Raw genomic sequence first — 15,762 nt, forward strand, 5'->3', positions numbered from 1 at the left:
AGTAAAGTTAAGTATATTCAATATAAATCCTTTTCTCTTTATTTATTTATTTATTTAATTATTATTTTTTTTTGAGACAGAGTCTCACTTTGTTGCCCAGGCTAGAATGAGTGCCACTGCGTCAGCCTAGCTCACAGCAACCTCAAACTCCTGGGCTCAAGCAATCCTTCTGCCTCAGCCTCCCGAGTAGCTGGGACTACAGGCATGTGTCACCATGCCCAGCTAATTTATATATTAGCTGGCCAATTAATTTCTTTCTATTTATAGTAGAGACGGGGTCTCGCTCTTGCTCAGACTGGTTTTGAACTCCTGACCTCGAGCAATCTGCCCGCCTCAGCCTCCCAGAGTGCTAGGATTGATTACAGGCGTGAGCCACCATGCCTGGCCAAACCTTTTCTCTTTAGTTGAAGTTATATTCTTTATTTTTTTAATACATTTTTTATTATTTTTTATAAAAAATTCTAATTTTGCTATTATTTTTTTTCATTTTTAAACCACACAGATGGATTTCAAATGCCAATGAAGTTATATTCTTATATACATTCTTTCCTCAAAAGATGTTGATAGTTGTCTCTGCTTATCAGCTGGGAAAAAAAAGATGTTGATAATAGATGGTAGTTGTCATTGATTTTTTTTTTTTTTTGAGACAGTCTCACTTTGTTGCTCAGGCTAGAGTGAGTGCCCTGGCGTCAGCCTAGCTCACAGCAACCTCAAACTCCTGGGCTCAAGCAATCCTGCTGCCTCAGCCTCCCAAGTAGCTGGGACTACAGGCATGTGCTACCAGGCCTGGCTAATTTTTTCTATATATATTAGTTGGCCAATTAATTTCTTTCTCTTTATAGTAGAGACAGGGTCTCGCTCTTGCTCAGGCTGGTTTTGAACTCCTGACCTTGAGCAATCCGCCCGCCTCGGCCTCCCAGATTGCTAGGATTACAGGCGTGAGCAACCTCGCCTAGCCGTTGTCATTGATTTTGTTTGTTTGGCATGGGCTTCCTTGCTTGGCAAAATGAAAATTAAGCAATCCTTTGTCATATTGCAAAAAAATACGGTGTGCATATATGTTGAGCGGTGTTACTGGTTAAAAATTCCTCTTTCCAAAGGTGGGAGTAAGAGTGAGCCTTTCTCATCTAATGAGGAGGACTTCACTCAGGAGACATGGATTTACCACACATGACAAACACAGGCTCTCATGCCACCTCCTACCCTCCCATCCTCAGAAGGGGGAAAAGAGTAGAGTTCCAGACGTCAAGAGAGTTAGGGTTTGCTCTTTTCTGGTTCCTGGGGCTCAAGGTGCCAAGATCAGCAAAGTCTGTCTGGACACCCTGTGCAAGGCGGTGCGGGAAGGGGAAGTCCTACACTGGACCCAGCACAGGTGCTGGAGGCGTTTGCAAACAGTGGAGCCGCAGATCAGCTTGAACAGCTATGACCCTCAAAAGGACAAATACTTCTTGAGCACCATCAGGCTTAAGTCCACTCCCCGCCCCAAGTTCTCTGCATGTGTCCTGGGGGACCAGCCGCACTGTAATGTGGCCAAAGCTGCAAAGCCACATGGCCATCAAGGTGCTGAAGACACTTGGCAAGAATAAGAATATGGTCAAAGAGCTGGCCAGGAGATATGATACCCTTTTTTTTTAGCCATGGAGTCTCTGCTTCAGCAGATCCCATGAATCCTGGGCCCCGGACTAAATGAAGCTGGAGAGTTCCCTTCCCCGCTGACACACAACAAAAACGTGGTGGCTAAAGTAGATGAGGTGAGGTCCACAGTCAAGCTCCAGGTAAGGAAGGTGCTATGTCTGGACATGGCTGCTGGCCATATGGAGATGACAGATGATGAACTTGTGTACAACATCCAGCTGACTGTCAGCTTCTTGGTGTCACTGCTCAAGAAGAATTAATTAGTAGAATGTCTGGGCTTTATACCTCTAGAGTACCAATGGGCCAGCCCTGGGGTCTGTATGAAGGCACTTTCTAATAAATCCTAGTGCTATTAAAAAAATAGCACTTCCCCCTTCTGGTTGGGGGAAGGACAGGAATTCTATAGAGAGATCCAACAGGCTTTACAGGAAAAGCTGGTGAAACCAGAACAGGCTGCCCCAGGCTGCCTCTGGCTCTGTCTTTGATGGGTAATTGAATGTAGTCATCAACTTTTATCAAAATTAGCCAGGCATTCAGGGTTTTCATGGCCCAGGCATAAATAACCCACCCACCAATCCCTTCAAATTATGTCCTTTAACCAGTTACACGCCTGCTCTCAACATAGTATTAGCACCGAAACTCAAACTACGACACACTCACCAGACTGCATCATCCTGCTTATAACTTAAAGCTTGTGGGTTTAAACTAATTTAGGAGTCTGTCTGGGGACTAAAGACAGAAAGTCTTATTATGAAGTAGCAATTTGCTTAGGAAGTAGGATGCAATGCATGTGTGAAATCCAGAGGTTGGGGAACTAGTGGTCTCATGGGAGAGTTAAACATGTAAACAATGATTTCAGTACAGCATAATAAATGCAGGTACAAAGACACAAAGAACTGTAGCATTGGGGCAGAATGGTGAGTTTAGTATGAGTAGAGGTAAGAAGCATCTGGTGGAAGCATCTGAGAAGGGGCCTAGAAAGGGAGGCTGGAGCCTGATTGTGAAGGGTCAGACCATGAGTAGGTTCTTAGAGGCAGAGCTGGGGGAGAGCTGCTGACCAACAGACTATGGAAGCTGGGAAGGTCTTTCCCAAGGAGCCGATCCTTGAGATGGGCCTCTTGCCTCCCCCTCTACTTTAAGGCTCTTTCTCCCTTTCCTCTCCCCTTGCCCCACATTTCCTTTGCATGCCAGGCCCAGAACATCCTCACAGGCTGCTGCTCTAATTACTTCATCCCATTTTAATTCTGCTGAGTTAGGAGCCTGTGAACTCAAGAGGAAATTCATGCAAAATACCCGACAAACTGAATGTGCTGGCGTTTTAGAAACAGGTCTGACCCTATCTGCCCCTTCATTCCTCCCTTCCTCCAGCACTACCCCGACCACGCTCAGCTTGAAAGCTTGAGGGTGGAATGTGCTGATGGGAAGAGGGGGTGGGATTGATGGAGTAAGATGCCGGGTTTGACTGAATCATTTGAGCCATTTCTGGGGGAAGAGAGGAGGACAGAGTGGGTGCTCTCTGATGGCGGTCCTGCCATGGGAGCCTTTTTTGGAATGGATGGAGTCCGTCTCTACAGCTCCAAAACATTGTGTGAGTTGTGATGATCTTCATTCCTCAAGATATTTACAAATTGGGAGAGATTCCTTATTCCAAACTGTTTGTTCATGGAGATGGATGGAATAATCTCTTAAAACAACGGGATGGCTATTTTTTATTTATTTATTTATTCCTTCCTCAATGTCAGCCTTGAAAAGGGATAACTATTTTTAAATCAACAATTCTCAAATTCTTTGATCTCAGGATTCCATTATACTCTTAAAAATGATTTTAGTCTCCAAAAGCATTTGTTTATTTGGTTATATCTATCAATATTTACTGTATTATAATGAAAACTGAGGCTAGGCTCGGTGGCTCATGCCTGTAATCCCAGCACTTTGGGAGGCCAAGGCATGAGGATTGTGTGAGACCAGGAGTTGGAGACAGCCTGGGTAGCATAGGAAGACACCACCTCTATAAAAATATTTTAAAATTAGCCAGGTGTGGTGGTGAACACCGGTAGTTCCAGCTGCTCAGGAGGCTGAGGCAGGAGTTATCACTTGGACCCAGGAGTTCAAGCCTACAGTGAGCTAGGATCAGGCCACTGCACTCCAGCCTGGGCAACAGAGTGAGACCCTGTCTCTAAAAATAAAAAGAAAAAGAAAAAAAGCCGTTGCGGTGGCTCATGCCTGTAATCTTAGCACTCTGGGAGGCCGAGATGGACTGATTGCTCAAGGTCAGGAGTTCCAAACCAACCTGAGCAAGAGCGAGACCCCGTCTCTACTATAAATAGAAACAAACTAATTGACCAACTAATATATAGAGAGAAAAAAATTAGCCGGGCATGGTGGCACATGCCTGTAGTCCCAGCTACTCAGGAGGCTGAGACAGCAGGATTGCTTGAGCCCAGGAGTTTGAGGTTGCTGTGAGCTAAGCTGACGCCATGGCACTCACTCTAGCCTGGGCAACAAAGCGAGACTCTGTCTCAAAAAAAAAAAAAAAAAAGGAAAAAAGAAAACTGAAACGTCAAAAGGATATTTATTAATCCATTTAAAATAACAAACCATTGTATGTTAATGCAAATAACACATTTTGTTGAAAAAAAGTACTATATTTTCCCAAAAGAATCATAATGAGATTGGCATGCTTAACATTTTTACAAATCTTGTTCATATCTAGCTTAATAGAAGACACCTGTATTCTCTTATCCATTTCTACATTTAATCAGTTTATTTTCTCTTTCTTTCTTTTATTTATTTATTTATTTTTTTTTTTTTTTGAGACAGAGTCTCGCTTTGTTGCCTAGGCTAGAGTGAGTGCCGTGGCGTTAGCCTAGCTCACAGCAACCTCAAACTCCTGGGCTCAAGCAATCCTGCTGCCTCAGCCTCCCAAGTAGCTGGGACTACAGGCATGCGCCACCATGCCTGGCTCATTTTCCTATATATATTAGTTGGCCAATTAATTTCTTTCTATTTACAGTAGAGACGGGGTCTCGCTCTTGCTCAGGCTGGTTTCGAACTCCTGACCTCGAGTAATCCGCCCGCCTCAGCCTCCCAGAGAGCTAGGATTACAGGCTTGAGCCACCGCGCCCGGCCTTCTTTCTTTTATTTTTTGTAAAACAGAGTTTTGTCTCATTCTGTTTCCCAGGTAGAGTGCATGGCGTCTGCCTAGCTCACAGCAACCTCAAACTCCCGGGCTCCAGTGAGCCTCCTGCCTCAGCCTCCCGAGTAGCTGGGACTACAGGTGTGCACCATCACACCTGGCTAATTTTTTCTTTTTAGCAGAGATGGGGTCTTGCTTTTGCTCAGGCTGGTCTTGAACTCCTGAGCCCAAGTGATCCTCCCATCTTGGCCTCCCAGAGTGCTAGGATTACAGGCATGAGCCATTGCACCCAGCCTAATTCGTTTCAATATGTTGTTTTGGTCGAAGTATATGAAGCAAATTTGGTCCCCTAGGTTTGGAAAATGAGAAATATTTTCATTTTCAGATAATGGTGGATATTTTTCTTTGATACTACACCAAAACTTGACACACAGTAGTTGGTTAAAAGTCAGTTGCGATGTGGACTCTTAAACCATATCAATTCCTATTCTGTTACATTAAAATTCATTGGTCTATTGTGAACTTCAAAGAGATTTTGTACTATCATGCACTGGTCATTTGGACAATATAGATCTGCTGAATTATACAGATCTTCTAAATGTTGATACATTTCATTATTCAATATTTTAAAAATCATATTCATTATATCACTATCAATCTCATCAGAGAAGTTTTTAAGTATTGGGAAGCTTTCAAGTTCATGGTGGCAGATACAAGTGTTCCAAAAATTCTAATTTTTCACTTGAAAGCTTGAATTTTATTATTGGCAACAAATACTGTCAGTTGTTTTCCTTGAAGTGACAGGCTCACTTTGTTCATTTTGGGGAAACTATCTGCCAAACACTCAGATCTGAATAATCATAGTTTGTCTCCCAGTCATTCTTCCAAGTAAAAATGGCGCTCCATGAAAAAAGAGTCTAGTTCTGCTTGAAACTCAAACAATTGCAGAAGTGCTTCTCCTGGAGATGATCATTGTGTGTTGGGATACAGCAGAAATGCTTCATGTGGGCCAGGCATGATGGCTCACGCCTGTAATCCTAGCTCTCTGGGAGGCCGAGGTGGGCGGATTACTCGAGGTCAGGAGTTCAAAACCAGCCTGAGCAAGAGCGAGACCCCGTCTCTACTATAAATAGAAACAAACTAATTGGCCAACTAATATATATAGAAAAAATTAGCCGGGCATGGTGGCACATGCCTGTAGTCCCAACTACTTGGGAGGCTGAGGCAGAAGGATTGCTTGAGCCCAGGAGTTTGAGGTTGCTGTGAGCGAGGCTGAGGCCACGGCACTCACTCTAGCCTGGGCAACAAAGTGAGACTCTGTCTCAAAAAAAAAAGAAGTGCTTTGTGTGTACTTCCTATTTTGTCGGACAGAATACTTAAAAAACGTACCCAAAGGGTAAGATTTAATAGAAATTGATAATTTTTACTGTTTTCTCAAGAACATTCCTAAGTGACCATGAAACTTTTTTATTTTTATTTTTTTTGAGACAGAGTCTCGCTTTGTTGCCCAGGCTAGAGTGAGTGCCATGGTGTCAGCCTAGCTCACAGCAACCTCAAACTCCTGGGCTCAAGCAATCCTTCTGCCTCAGCCTCCTGAGTAGCTGGGACTACAGGCATGCGCCACCATGCCCGGCTAATTTTTTCTATATATATTAGTTAGCCAATTAGTTTCTTTCTATTTATGGTAGAGATGGGGTCTCGCTCTTGCTCAGGCTTGTTTCAAACTCCTGACCTCGAGCAGTCTGCCCGCCTCAGCCTCCCAGAGTGCTAGGATTACAGGCATGAGCTACCGCGCCTGGCCCATGAAACTTTTTTAGTGCACATGCATGGCAGTGAAGAGTACCATGACCATGGGTACAGGTGAGCACCACTGCTGTGGTTTGTGCTGAGGGATAGGCTGTTTTACCTGCAATTGCGTTTGCACCATCAGTGCAAATGCCACCTAGTGAAAAAGGCCAACAATTTATCTTATGGTATTAGGAAAACAATTTTAACCTCACAGACCTTGAATGTGTCTGGGGGATCCTCCAGGGTTCCAGGGACCACACTTTCAGAACCACTGCCCTAAGTGACATGTCTGAGTTCCTCTGGGTTTGGCCCCAGGCTCTCTTCTTCTCACTCTCTGCTTTCTTCTTGAATGCGCTCATCAACGGCCTTCGAACTACCTCTGAGCAAATGACCCATACACTTATCCTCTCCAGGCCTGAACTCCCCCTGGAGCTCCAGACCATGTATCCAGCTGCCCACTCAATTTTGGCACTTGTCTGTCACACAGGCACTTCACAGGCAGCATGTCTAAGACATCACTTGTCATCTTCCATCCATTTACACAAGCCAGGATCCTTGCCATCCTCATGTTCCTTCTCAGTTCATATCCAATCAATCATCAAGTCCTGTAAATCTCTCTTTTATCCACAACTTCTCTCTCTCTCTCTCTCCCAACACCACCACTACCAGAGCCAGACCCCGTTATCTCTTGCTGAATTACCACAACAGACCCCCTTCAATCTGTTCTCCTGGTTGTAGCCAGAGTAATCCTTTCAAAATGCACATCTGATTATGCCAAAACCTTGCTTAAACCCACCAGTGATCTCCCATTACTCTCAAAGTGAAGGTCTAAATCTTTAGCCCGGTCTGGCTTCCCAATCTAGGTCAGATACTTTATTACGAGTTCTCATAGAATCATGCCTCTTTCCTTGGTAACACTCACCATGGTTTCTACTTATATATCCATTAGTAGGATTGTTTGACTCACCTCTCTCCCTGATAAGATTAAAAGTTCCGTGAGAGCAGAGACAGCCACACAGTAAACATTTTATAAATATTTGCAGAGTCAATGATTGAATGAGGCTTAGGACAACTCCTTTTAGCATGGATTAGCCACTGAAAAATAAGTTTTCTGCCCTGGGTCCCTAGGGGAAGACCTATTTTTATTTTTATTGTCTCATAGCATTTCAAAGAAAAATGTTGCCTTGTCCCAGGCATTCCATCACAGTGTCTTCCTAAGCATGGAGGGACATTTATCTTCTTTTCGACGTAGGAGCTCTCTTTGCTCCCCATCACTCATCCTGACAATGGCTCTTGAAGAGGGTTAGCTAGCAATACTGGTTCCTCAGGATTATAAGAGAGGGGACTCCATTTTTCCCTCCCCCTAGGTGCTTGGCTAGGAGGCCCATTTCAGCAAGAAAGAAAACATATATCAAGAGAGGAAAAGGAGGCCTGGCGCGGTGGCTCATGCCTATAAGCCTAGCTCTCTGGGAGGCCTAGGCGGGCAGATTGCTCGAGGTCAGGAGTTCGAAACCAGCCTGAGCAAGAGCGAGACCCTGTCTCTACTATAAAATAGAAAGAAATTAATTGGCCAACTAATATATAGAGAAAAAAACTAGCTGGGCATGGTGGTGCATGCCTGTAGTCCCAGCTACTTGGGAGGCTGAGGCAGGAGGATTGCTTGAGCCCAGGAGTTTGAGGTTGCTGTGAGCTAGGCTGACGCCAGGGCACTCACTCTAGCCTGGGCAACAAAGTAAGACTCTGTCTTAAAAAAACAAAAAGGGTGGAAAAGGAGAAAATAAAGGAAACAAGGGAGAACAAAATACAGCCTTTCCTACAGAAGGAAAAGGAAACCAACTTTTATTGAGCACCTACTCTATGCCAGGTACCAGGCACTTGGAGACTTTTGTTCACTCCTTTAATATATATATATATATATATTTTGGCATTCCAGTGGACTTTAAACAACCCTATGAGGTAGGGTTATTGTCCCATTTGTATAGATGTGAAAACAACTGAGACCCAGAGAATTTAAGTAATTGGCTAAAGCAACACAGCATAGTATATTAGACTTGTTTCCCTTCCCACCCTGCAGCTCTCTGAGGGACTGTGTACTGGTCAAAACTTTGCAGCAGGCCATATTATATACCTGTGGTCCCCAACCCCTGGGGCCGTGGACCGGTCCAGTCTGTGGGCTGTTAGAAACTGAGCCGCATGGCAGGAGGTGAGCAGCAGTTAGCAGGTGAGCAAAGCTTCATCTGTGTTTACAGCCACTCCCTGCTGCTTGCATCAACACATAGGCTCACCTTCTGTCAGATCAGCAGTGGCCTTTGATCCTCATTGGAGTGCAGACCTACTGTAAACTGTGCATGCGAGGGATCCAGGTTTCAGGCTCCTTATGAGATCTAATGCCTGATGATCTGAGTTGGAGCTGAGGTGGCAATGCTAGCTCTGGGAGCAGCAGCAAATACAGATTATCATTAGCACAGAAGTTTGACTGCACAATGAATGTAATGCACTTGAATCATCCTGAAACCACCCCCTCCCAGGTCCTCAAAAAAATTGTCTTCCAGGTGGCTCACGCCTGTAATCCTCACACTCTGGGAGGCCGAGGCGGGTGGATTGCTCGAGGTCAGGAGTTCAAAACCAATCTGAGCAAGAGCGAGACCCCGTCTCTACTATAAATAGAAAGAAATTAATTGGCCAACTAATATATATAGAAAAAATCAGCCAGGCATGGTGGCACATGCCTGTAGTCCCAGCTACTCAGGAGGCTGAGGCAGGAGGATTGCTTAAGCCCGGGAGTTTGAGATTGCTGTGAGCTAGGCTGACGCCATGACACTCACTCTAGCCTGGGCAACAAAGCGAGACTCTATCTTAAAAAAAAAAATTGTCTTCCATGAAACCGGTCCCTGGTGCCAAAACGGTTGTGGAACACTGTTATATACCATATGACATCACCCTTACCCCAATTTCTTAAACCACCACATACTTGACCCTACCGTCTTCTGCCCTAGGTGATTAGACCAGAGGCAGTTTCTGATCTAAGGTCCATCAGTCTGTGGCTGGCTAGTTACCTTGGACTTACGGCCTGGTGCAAAAAGACCAATAGGATTCCCTCTCTTAGTAACCTTGGCTGAAAGCAAAGAGTCCCCCAGCAGGGAGTAGGGACTGGAAGAGAAGCAACATGCCCAGTGTGGCTGAATCACACTAAGAGTGAGCAGAGCCTGAGAAGAGCGAGCCGTGACCTTCTTGTGGCTTCTTAAGAGCCACCAAAGAGTCTTGAATTCAGATTCCTCCCCAGTTTCAGCACCTGCCCTGTCCTGAGAGGGCCCACGTGGCTCCTCGTGCATCTTGATACTAATCTCTGTATCTCTTGAGCTAAGTCTAGGGGTCTCTTCTCTCCAACAGTCACTCTCAAATGGTTATAGAATGACAGAGTCAGGATTCAAACCCAAGCCTGTCTGACCACAGGGCCCATGCTCGGTTCACTAGTCCACACTGCAGAGAGTGAGTCCTCAAGCAGTGTCAAGGGCCTGATGCCTGGGAATGAGCACAGTCAGCTTTGGAGAGAAGCACTCATTTTTTTTTTTTTTATGTAATTAAATTTTTTTTTTTCTGAGACAGAGTCTTGCTCTGTTGCCTGAGTTAGAGTGAAGTGGTGTCATCATAGCTCATTGCTGTAAGGTTTTTGGCAGTGGTGAAAAGAAAAGACAGACAGAGAGAGGAGGAGGCCAAACATCATGGCTTTATTGAGCGCTCCCGGGTGAGGTTCACAGGTCCCAAGAGAGGGGACCCGAAAAGTCGCACCTGTTTGAAAGGGGGGAAGGCTTTTATACAGTTTTAAGTGGGCTGAGGACTTTTGGTGGGAAGAGCTAGGGTTTTTCCACTGTGACCTTTAGTGGTCATTGAGAAATAGGAGGGGCTGGTGATATTTGCGGAATCCAGGAGCCAAAACTTTCTTATCCAGGTGGACATCTAGGTGTGGTTGTTCTCAGTGGGACCTGGCAGTTGAGCTTGGAGGGTCTGGTCCGGTGAGCCTTTTCTTATTTTGATCTAGGGAGGAGAGGGGAGCCCACCACCAGCCTTACAATTGCAACCTGAAACTCCTAGGCTTAAGCCATCCTGCTGCCTCAGTCCCCTGAGTATTTGGGACTACAGGCATGTGCCACCACGCCTGGCTAAAGAGGTACCAATTGAAAGGAGAATGTGTGAGAAACTGTCTCCTGCTGGGTGCTGTGAGGTGGTCAAAAGACTGATCGATAGTGCCTGGCTTTGCTCTGGGAACCCTTTCTGAGAAGTACAAACTGTGCTGTCTAGCAGCCCTGCCACGGTGGGCCACAGTTCAGCGTGTGACATCACTCAGCGATGCCATTTCCATAATGGTCCTAGACCTTAGGCAGTTCAGGGTGGGGCATGGCAAAGAGGACAGGCTTTGGAACCAGGCAGACTGGGGTTTACATCCCCTTGCTGACTGTCTGTCCTTAGGAAAGGCCACACTGCTTTCTTGTCTGCTCCTCAGTGTCCTCATCTGTAAAAATGGGATAAGTCCTACCTCACAACAAAGATTGCAAGAGATAAATAGGCAAGACCCTACACTGGAAGAAGTTAGTGTTTAATGGGTACAGAGTATCAGCTGGGGAAGATGAAAAAGATCTAGAGATGGGTGGCTGTACAACAGTGTGAATGTACTTAATGCTGCAGAACTGTACACTTTAAAATGGCTAAAATGGTAAATTTTATGTTATGTATATATTTTTTATTTTTCTTTATTTTTATTGAGACAGAGTCTCACTCTGTCACCTGGGCTAGAGTGCCATGGTGTCAGCCTAGCTCACAGCAACCTCAAACTCCTGGGCTCAAGCGATCCTCCTGCCTTAGCCTCCTGAGTAGCTGGGACTACAGGCATGCACCACCACGCCCAGCTAATTTTTTTCTATATATTTTTAGTTGGCCAATTAATTTCTTTCTATTTTTTCTAATTTTCTATTTTCTATTTCTAGAGACGGGGTCTCGTTCTTGCTCAGGCTGGTCTCAAACTCCTGAGCTCAAAATGATCTTCCTGTCTCGGCCTCCCATTATATATATTTTATAACAACCACAAAAAGACCTTACCTTGGGCCTTCCATGTAACAGATGTCTTATAAATGCTGCTTTTCCATCTTTATTGCCTGTAGCAGAAGCCACAGAATGGTCAATCCTGATGCCCTTAACCCAAGGCAGCCCTCTGGCCTCTCCTTCAAGGCCCTGAGGCACAGGGCCACCACAGCCCCCTGCCCCAGAGAGCTGGACACCCATCTGAGCAATGGAGTAAAGACCTGGGCAATCAGGACACTCCTATGAGCTGAGCATTTCCAGGTAAGAGCTGGAACTGAGGCTGCTGGGACAGGGGAGAGCTGGGCCCGAGGCTTGACCAGGCCCGGCCCCAGGATGCCAGGCGCTGGGGTGATGTCCAGGCTCTGGCTGCTGACGCCCTCTCCCCCAGAGAGAGGAGTACTGTGCAGGCTCCTCATCAGGGAAGAGCGGGTGGCTGAGCTGCATCTCTGCTGGACACTCCAGAGCTCATCTGAGAGGGCTCCTTGCTTTCCAGCCACCAGTTTTCTGATCACAGCCCTAGCAATGCTTGTTGTGTGCCGCGTAGGGCTGCCTGGTTCCCCACCTCTTCCTCACAGCAACCCTCCTGCCTCCCCCAAAGCCAGTGCCTGTGCTTATATGATAATGCCATGATAATGGCCTCGAGGTGACTTCAGCTAACTGATTAGGTCCTCTGGAGTGGCATCTGAGGCACGGGCTTAATTCTCCCTGGCAAGGAGGCAGCCGAGGCCCAGGGCTGGAGCACACGGTGCTGACTGGTAAATTGCATTTTGGGGAAAGCACTGAGGAGGAAAATTGGAAGTATCAGAATTTCCCAGGTTGCTATTCCACGGGGGCCAAATATCATTAACAGCAGCACTAATTAGGATCCAGGAGAGTCAGGCCTGGCTGCCTAGCCTGCCAAGGCGGTCCTTGACAGCAGCCCTGGGAGCTAGCAGGGCAGAGGCAGAGCCGCAGGGGCAGGGGGCCGGGGGCCGGGCGCCTCGGCAATGGGGAGAATTTGGAAGAGGACAGACTGCAGTGTCACTCAGGTGCCCGGGGTTTAGTCGCTGCGTGCCCTCATGTCCTTCAGAAGGCTTGGAACTGTGCTAGGAAGTGTGGAAATTAGATTGCTTTAATGATTGCTACCTGCCAGGAATTCAGAGTTGTCTGTATTTCTCCACTTCCTCTCTTCCCATTCTCTCTTGTGCTCAATGCTCCATGGAAAATTCTCTTGTCAATATCACCAGTGAGTTCCATGTTACTAATATCAGCTGTCATTTCTCAGTCCTCATCTTACTCATCCTAGCAGCAGCATTTGACATAGGTGGTCATTTGTTCTTTCTTAAAACACTCCCTTCATGTGGCCTCCCTGACACTCCTCTCTGTCCTCCCACCTCTCTCCTTTGCCGGCTCCTTGTCTTCCCCCCTCTGGGATGCCCCAGGACTGTCCTTAACCTCTGTTCTTCCTTATTCATTCTCGCTCCATAAGTAATCCCATCATCTCTCTTTAAAGCCAGCTATGCAGATCAATCCCAGTCATATCTAGCTGCTACCTGCCATTTCCACGTGAATGTTTCCCATAGTCCTCTCAAACTCTGTGGTCCTCCAGTCTTCCCCAGGGCATAATGCAACTCTACTAGGCCCCTGGCCTTAGAGTCATTCCTGGCTCTTCTCTTTCTTTCAAAATCCCCTATCCAATGCCTCAGAAAATGCCATCAGTTCTACCCTTTGAATTACCTCCAGAATCTGGTCATTTATCTCCAGCTGCACCACTACCACCCTCTTCAGAGCCACCCTGTCACTGCTTGCCTGGGCAAGTGCAAAGCCCCTGCATTAGTTACAATACAGACCAGGCTGCAATCTTAGAGTCCCCAAAATACAGCGTTGTGCACAAGACAGAAGATTGCTTATTTCTCACGTATGAACCTCTGCAAAAGTAGTGCAGGGTTGATATAGTCACTCCGCAATGTCAAAGGCCCTGGCTCCTTATAGCTCACGGGCCTGTCATCTTCAACAGGTAAATTCCAGCTTGCGGCCAACGGTGGCTGCTCCAGCTGCCGCCATCATGCCTGTGAGACGGTAGCCTGTGCAAAGGGAAGAAGGAGGAAGTGGAAGGAAGGCCCATTCCCTTAAGGACATGACCCCAGAAAGGCAGCTATGTGAGGCGATGGATATGTCAATCAGTTTGACCGTGGCAATCATTCCACAGTGCATACAGAAATCAAAACATCACCCTGTACAGCTGAAACACCATACACAGCATTTATTTGTCAACGGTACCTCAAGAAAATTGAGGGGAAGACCTCTGGCACAGTGCCTACCTGTGCTGAGCCCTCGAGAACATGACAGGAAAGTTGCAGATGTCACTTCTGCTCACATTGTATGCTCGGTCATGTTTTCACACGGCTGCACTTCGTTGCAAGGGAGGTTGGGAAATGTAGTCCTTTTTCTGCACAGCCATGTCCCCAGCTACACTGTGGAAGGAGAGAGTGGAATTTGGGAGGAAAGCTCTGGCTCTGCCATCATCGCCTAAGTGGCTTTCCTGCTTCTGCTCTGCCCCCTACAGGTTGTGCTCAACACAGCAGCCAGAATAGTCCTGTCAAATGGGGAAAACTTCTGATGCCTTTCCCACCTTACTCAGAAAGAAATCTAAAATCCTTACTGTGGTCTACAAGGCCCTGTCTAGTTTGAGCACCAGTTTCTCTTTGATCTCATCTACCTCTCTCCCCCTCGCTCACTCCACTCCAGCCATGCTAGGCTCCTTCCAAAATGCCCCCACCTCAGCGCTTTTGCAGTGGCTCTTCCCTCTGCCTGGAACACTCTTCCCCCAGAGAGCTGCAGGTGTAGCTCCCTATCTCCCTTCAGGTGTCTGCTCAAATGCACCCTTCTCAGAGAGGCTTTTCGTGATTCCCATTCCCACCATCCCGAGCGCCCTTATCATACTTCGGTTTTCCAAGGCAATTAATACTACCTGAAATATGTGTTTACTTACTTTATATTTGTTTCTCTCCTCTAGAGCACTTGACCTAAGGTCCACGTGTAGCAAGTGTACTATGCATGCTTGTTGAACGAATGAGCAGATGAAGGTGGCAGTGCCTGGGCACGAAGGCGGCAGAATGGGGCTTATTGGTTAGTCCTTTCAGGAGGATCCATTTCTTTTTTTTTCTTTTCTTTTATGTAGTGATGGGGTCTCACTATGTTGTCCAGGCTGGTCTCAAACTCCTGGCCTCGAGCGATCTTCCTGACTTGACCTCCCAAAATTATGAGATTATCAGCATGATCCACCACACCCAGCCAAGACCCATTTATTTTTTCTTCTTTTTCTTTGAGACAGAATCTTACTCCATTGTCCAGGCTAGAGTGCCGTGGCGTCAGCCTAGCTCACAGCAACCTCAAACTCCTGGGCTCAAGCAATCCTCCTGCCTCAGCCTCCCGAGTAGCTGGGACTATAAGCATGTGCCACCATGCCTCGCTAATTTTTTCTATATATTTTTAGTTGTCCAGCTAATTTCTTTCTATTTTTAGTAGAGATGGGGTCTCGCTCTTGCTTAGGCTGGTCTCGAACTCCTGAGCTCAAAGGATCCACCCGCCTCGGCTTCCCAGAGTGGTAGGATTACAGACGTGAGCCACCGCTTCTGGCCTCTTTTTTTTTTTGAGACAGAGTCTTGCTTTGATGCCCAGGCTAGAGTGAGTGCCTTGGCGTCAGCCTAGCTCACAGCAACCTCAAACTCCTGGGCTCAAGCGATCCTGCTGCCTCAGCCTCCCGAGTAGCTGAGACTACAGGCATGCGCCACCATGCCCGGCTAATTTTTTCTATATATATTAGTTGGCCAATTAATTTCATTCTATTTATAGTAGAGACAGGGTCTCGCTCTTGCTCAGGCTGGTTTCGAACTCCTGACCTCAAGCAATCCGCCGGCCTCGGCCTCCCAGAGTGCTAGGATTACAGGCGTGAGCCACCTCGCCCGGCCTCTTTTTTTTTTTTAAGACAGGGTCTCAGGTGCCTCAGCTAAAGTGCAGTGAGATCATCACAGCTCACTGCAACCTCAAACTCCTGCCTCAGCCTCCCAAGTAGCTGGGACTGCGGGCATGCACCACCACGCCTGGCTAATTTTTCTATTTTTTGTGAGCCTCCACTCCTGGCCAGG

The 15,762-nt window shown here is 46.7% G+C and overlaps 1 long non-coding RNA gene and 1 pseudogene across 1 annotated transcript in view; both read left to right on the forward strand.

The window, feature by feature from the left end:
- LOC105862645 (uncharacterized) overlaps positions 1 to 14,109 on the forward strand; it is a 51,224-nt gene extending 37,115 nt beyond the window's left edge. The window contains exons 2-3 of the long non-coding RNA XR_012913923.1: positions 11,716 to 11,896; positions 13,632 to 14,109. This is a non-coding gene — a long non-coding RNA (uncharacterized LOC105862645). The remainder of the gene's footprint in view (positions 1 to 11,715; positions 11,897 to 13,631) is intronic.
- Positions 914 to 1,954, forward strand: LOC142861034 (large ribosomal subunit protein uL1 pseudogene; annotated as a pseudogene).
- Positions 14,110 to 15,762: the final 1,653 nt, after the last annotated feature.

This window comes from Microcebus murinus, chromosome 21 (genome assembly GCF_040939455.1).
Source record: "Microcebus murinus isolate Inina chromosome 21, M.murinus_Inina_mat1.0, whole genome shotgun sequence".
NCBI lineage: Eukaryota > Metazoa > Chordata > Mammalia > Primates > Cheirogaleidae > Microcebus > Microcebus murinus.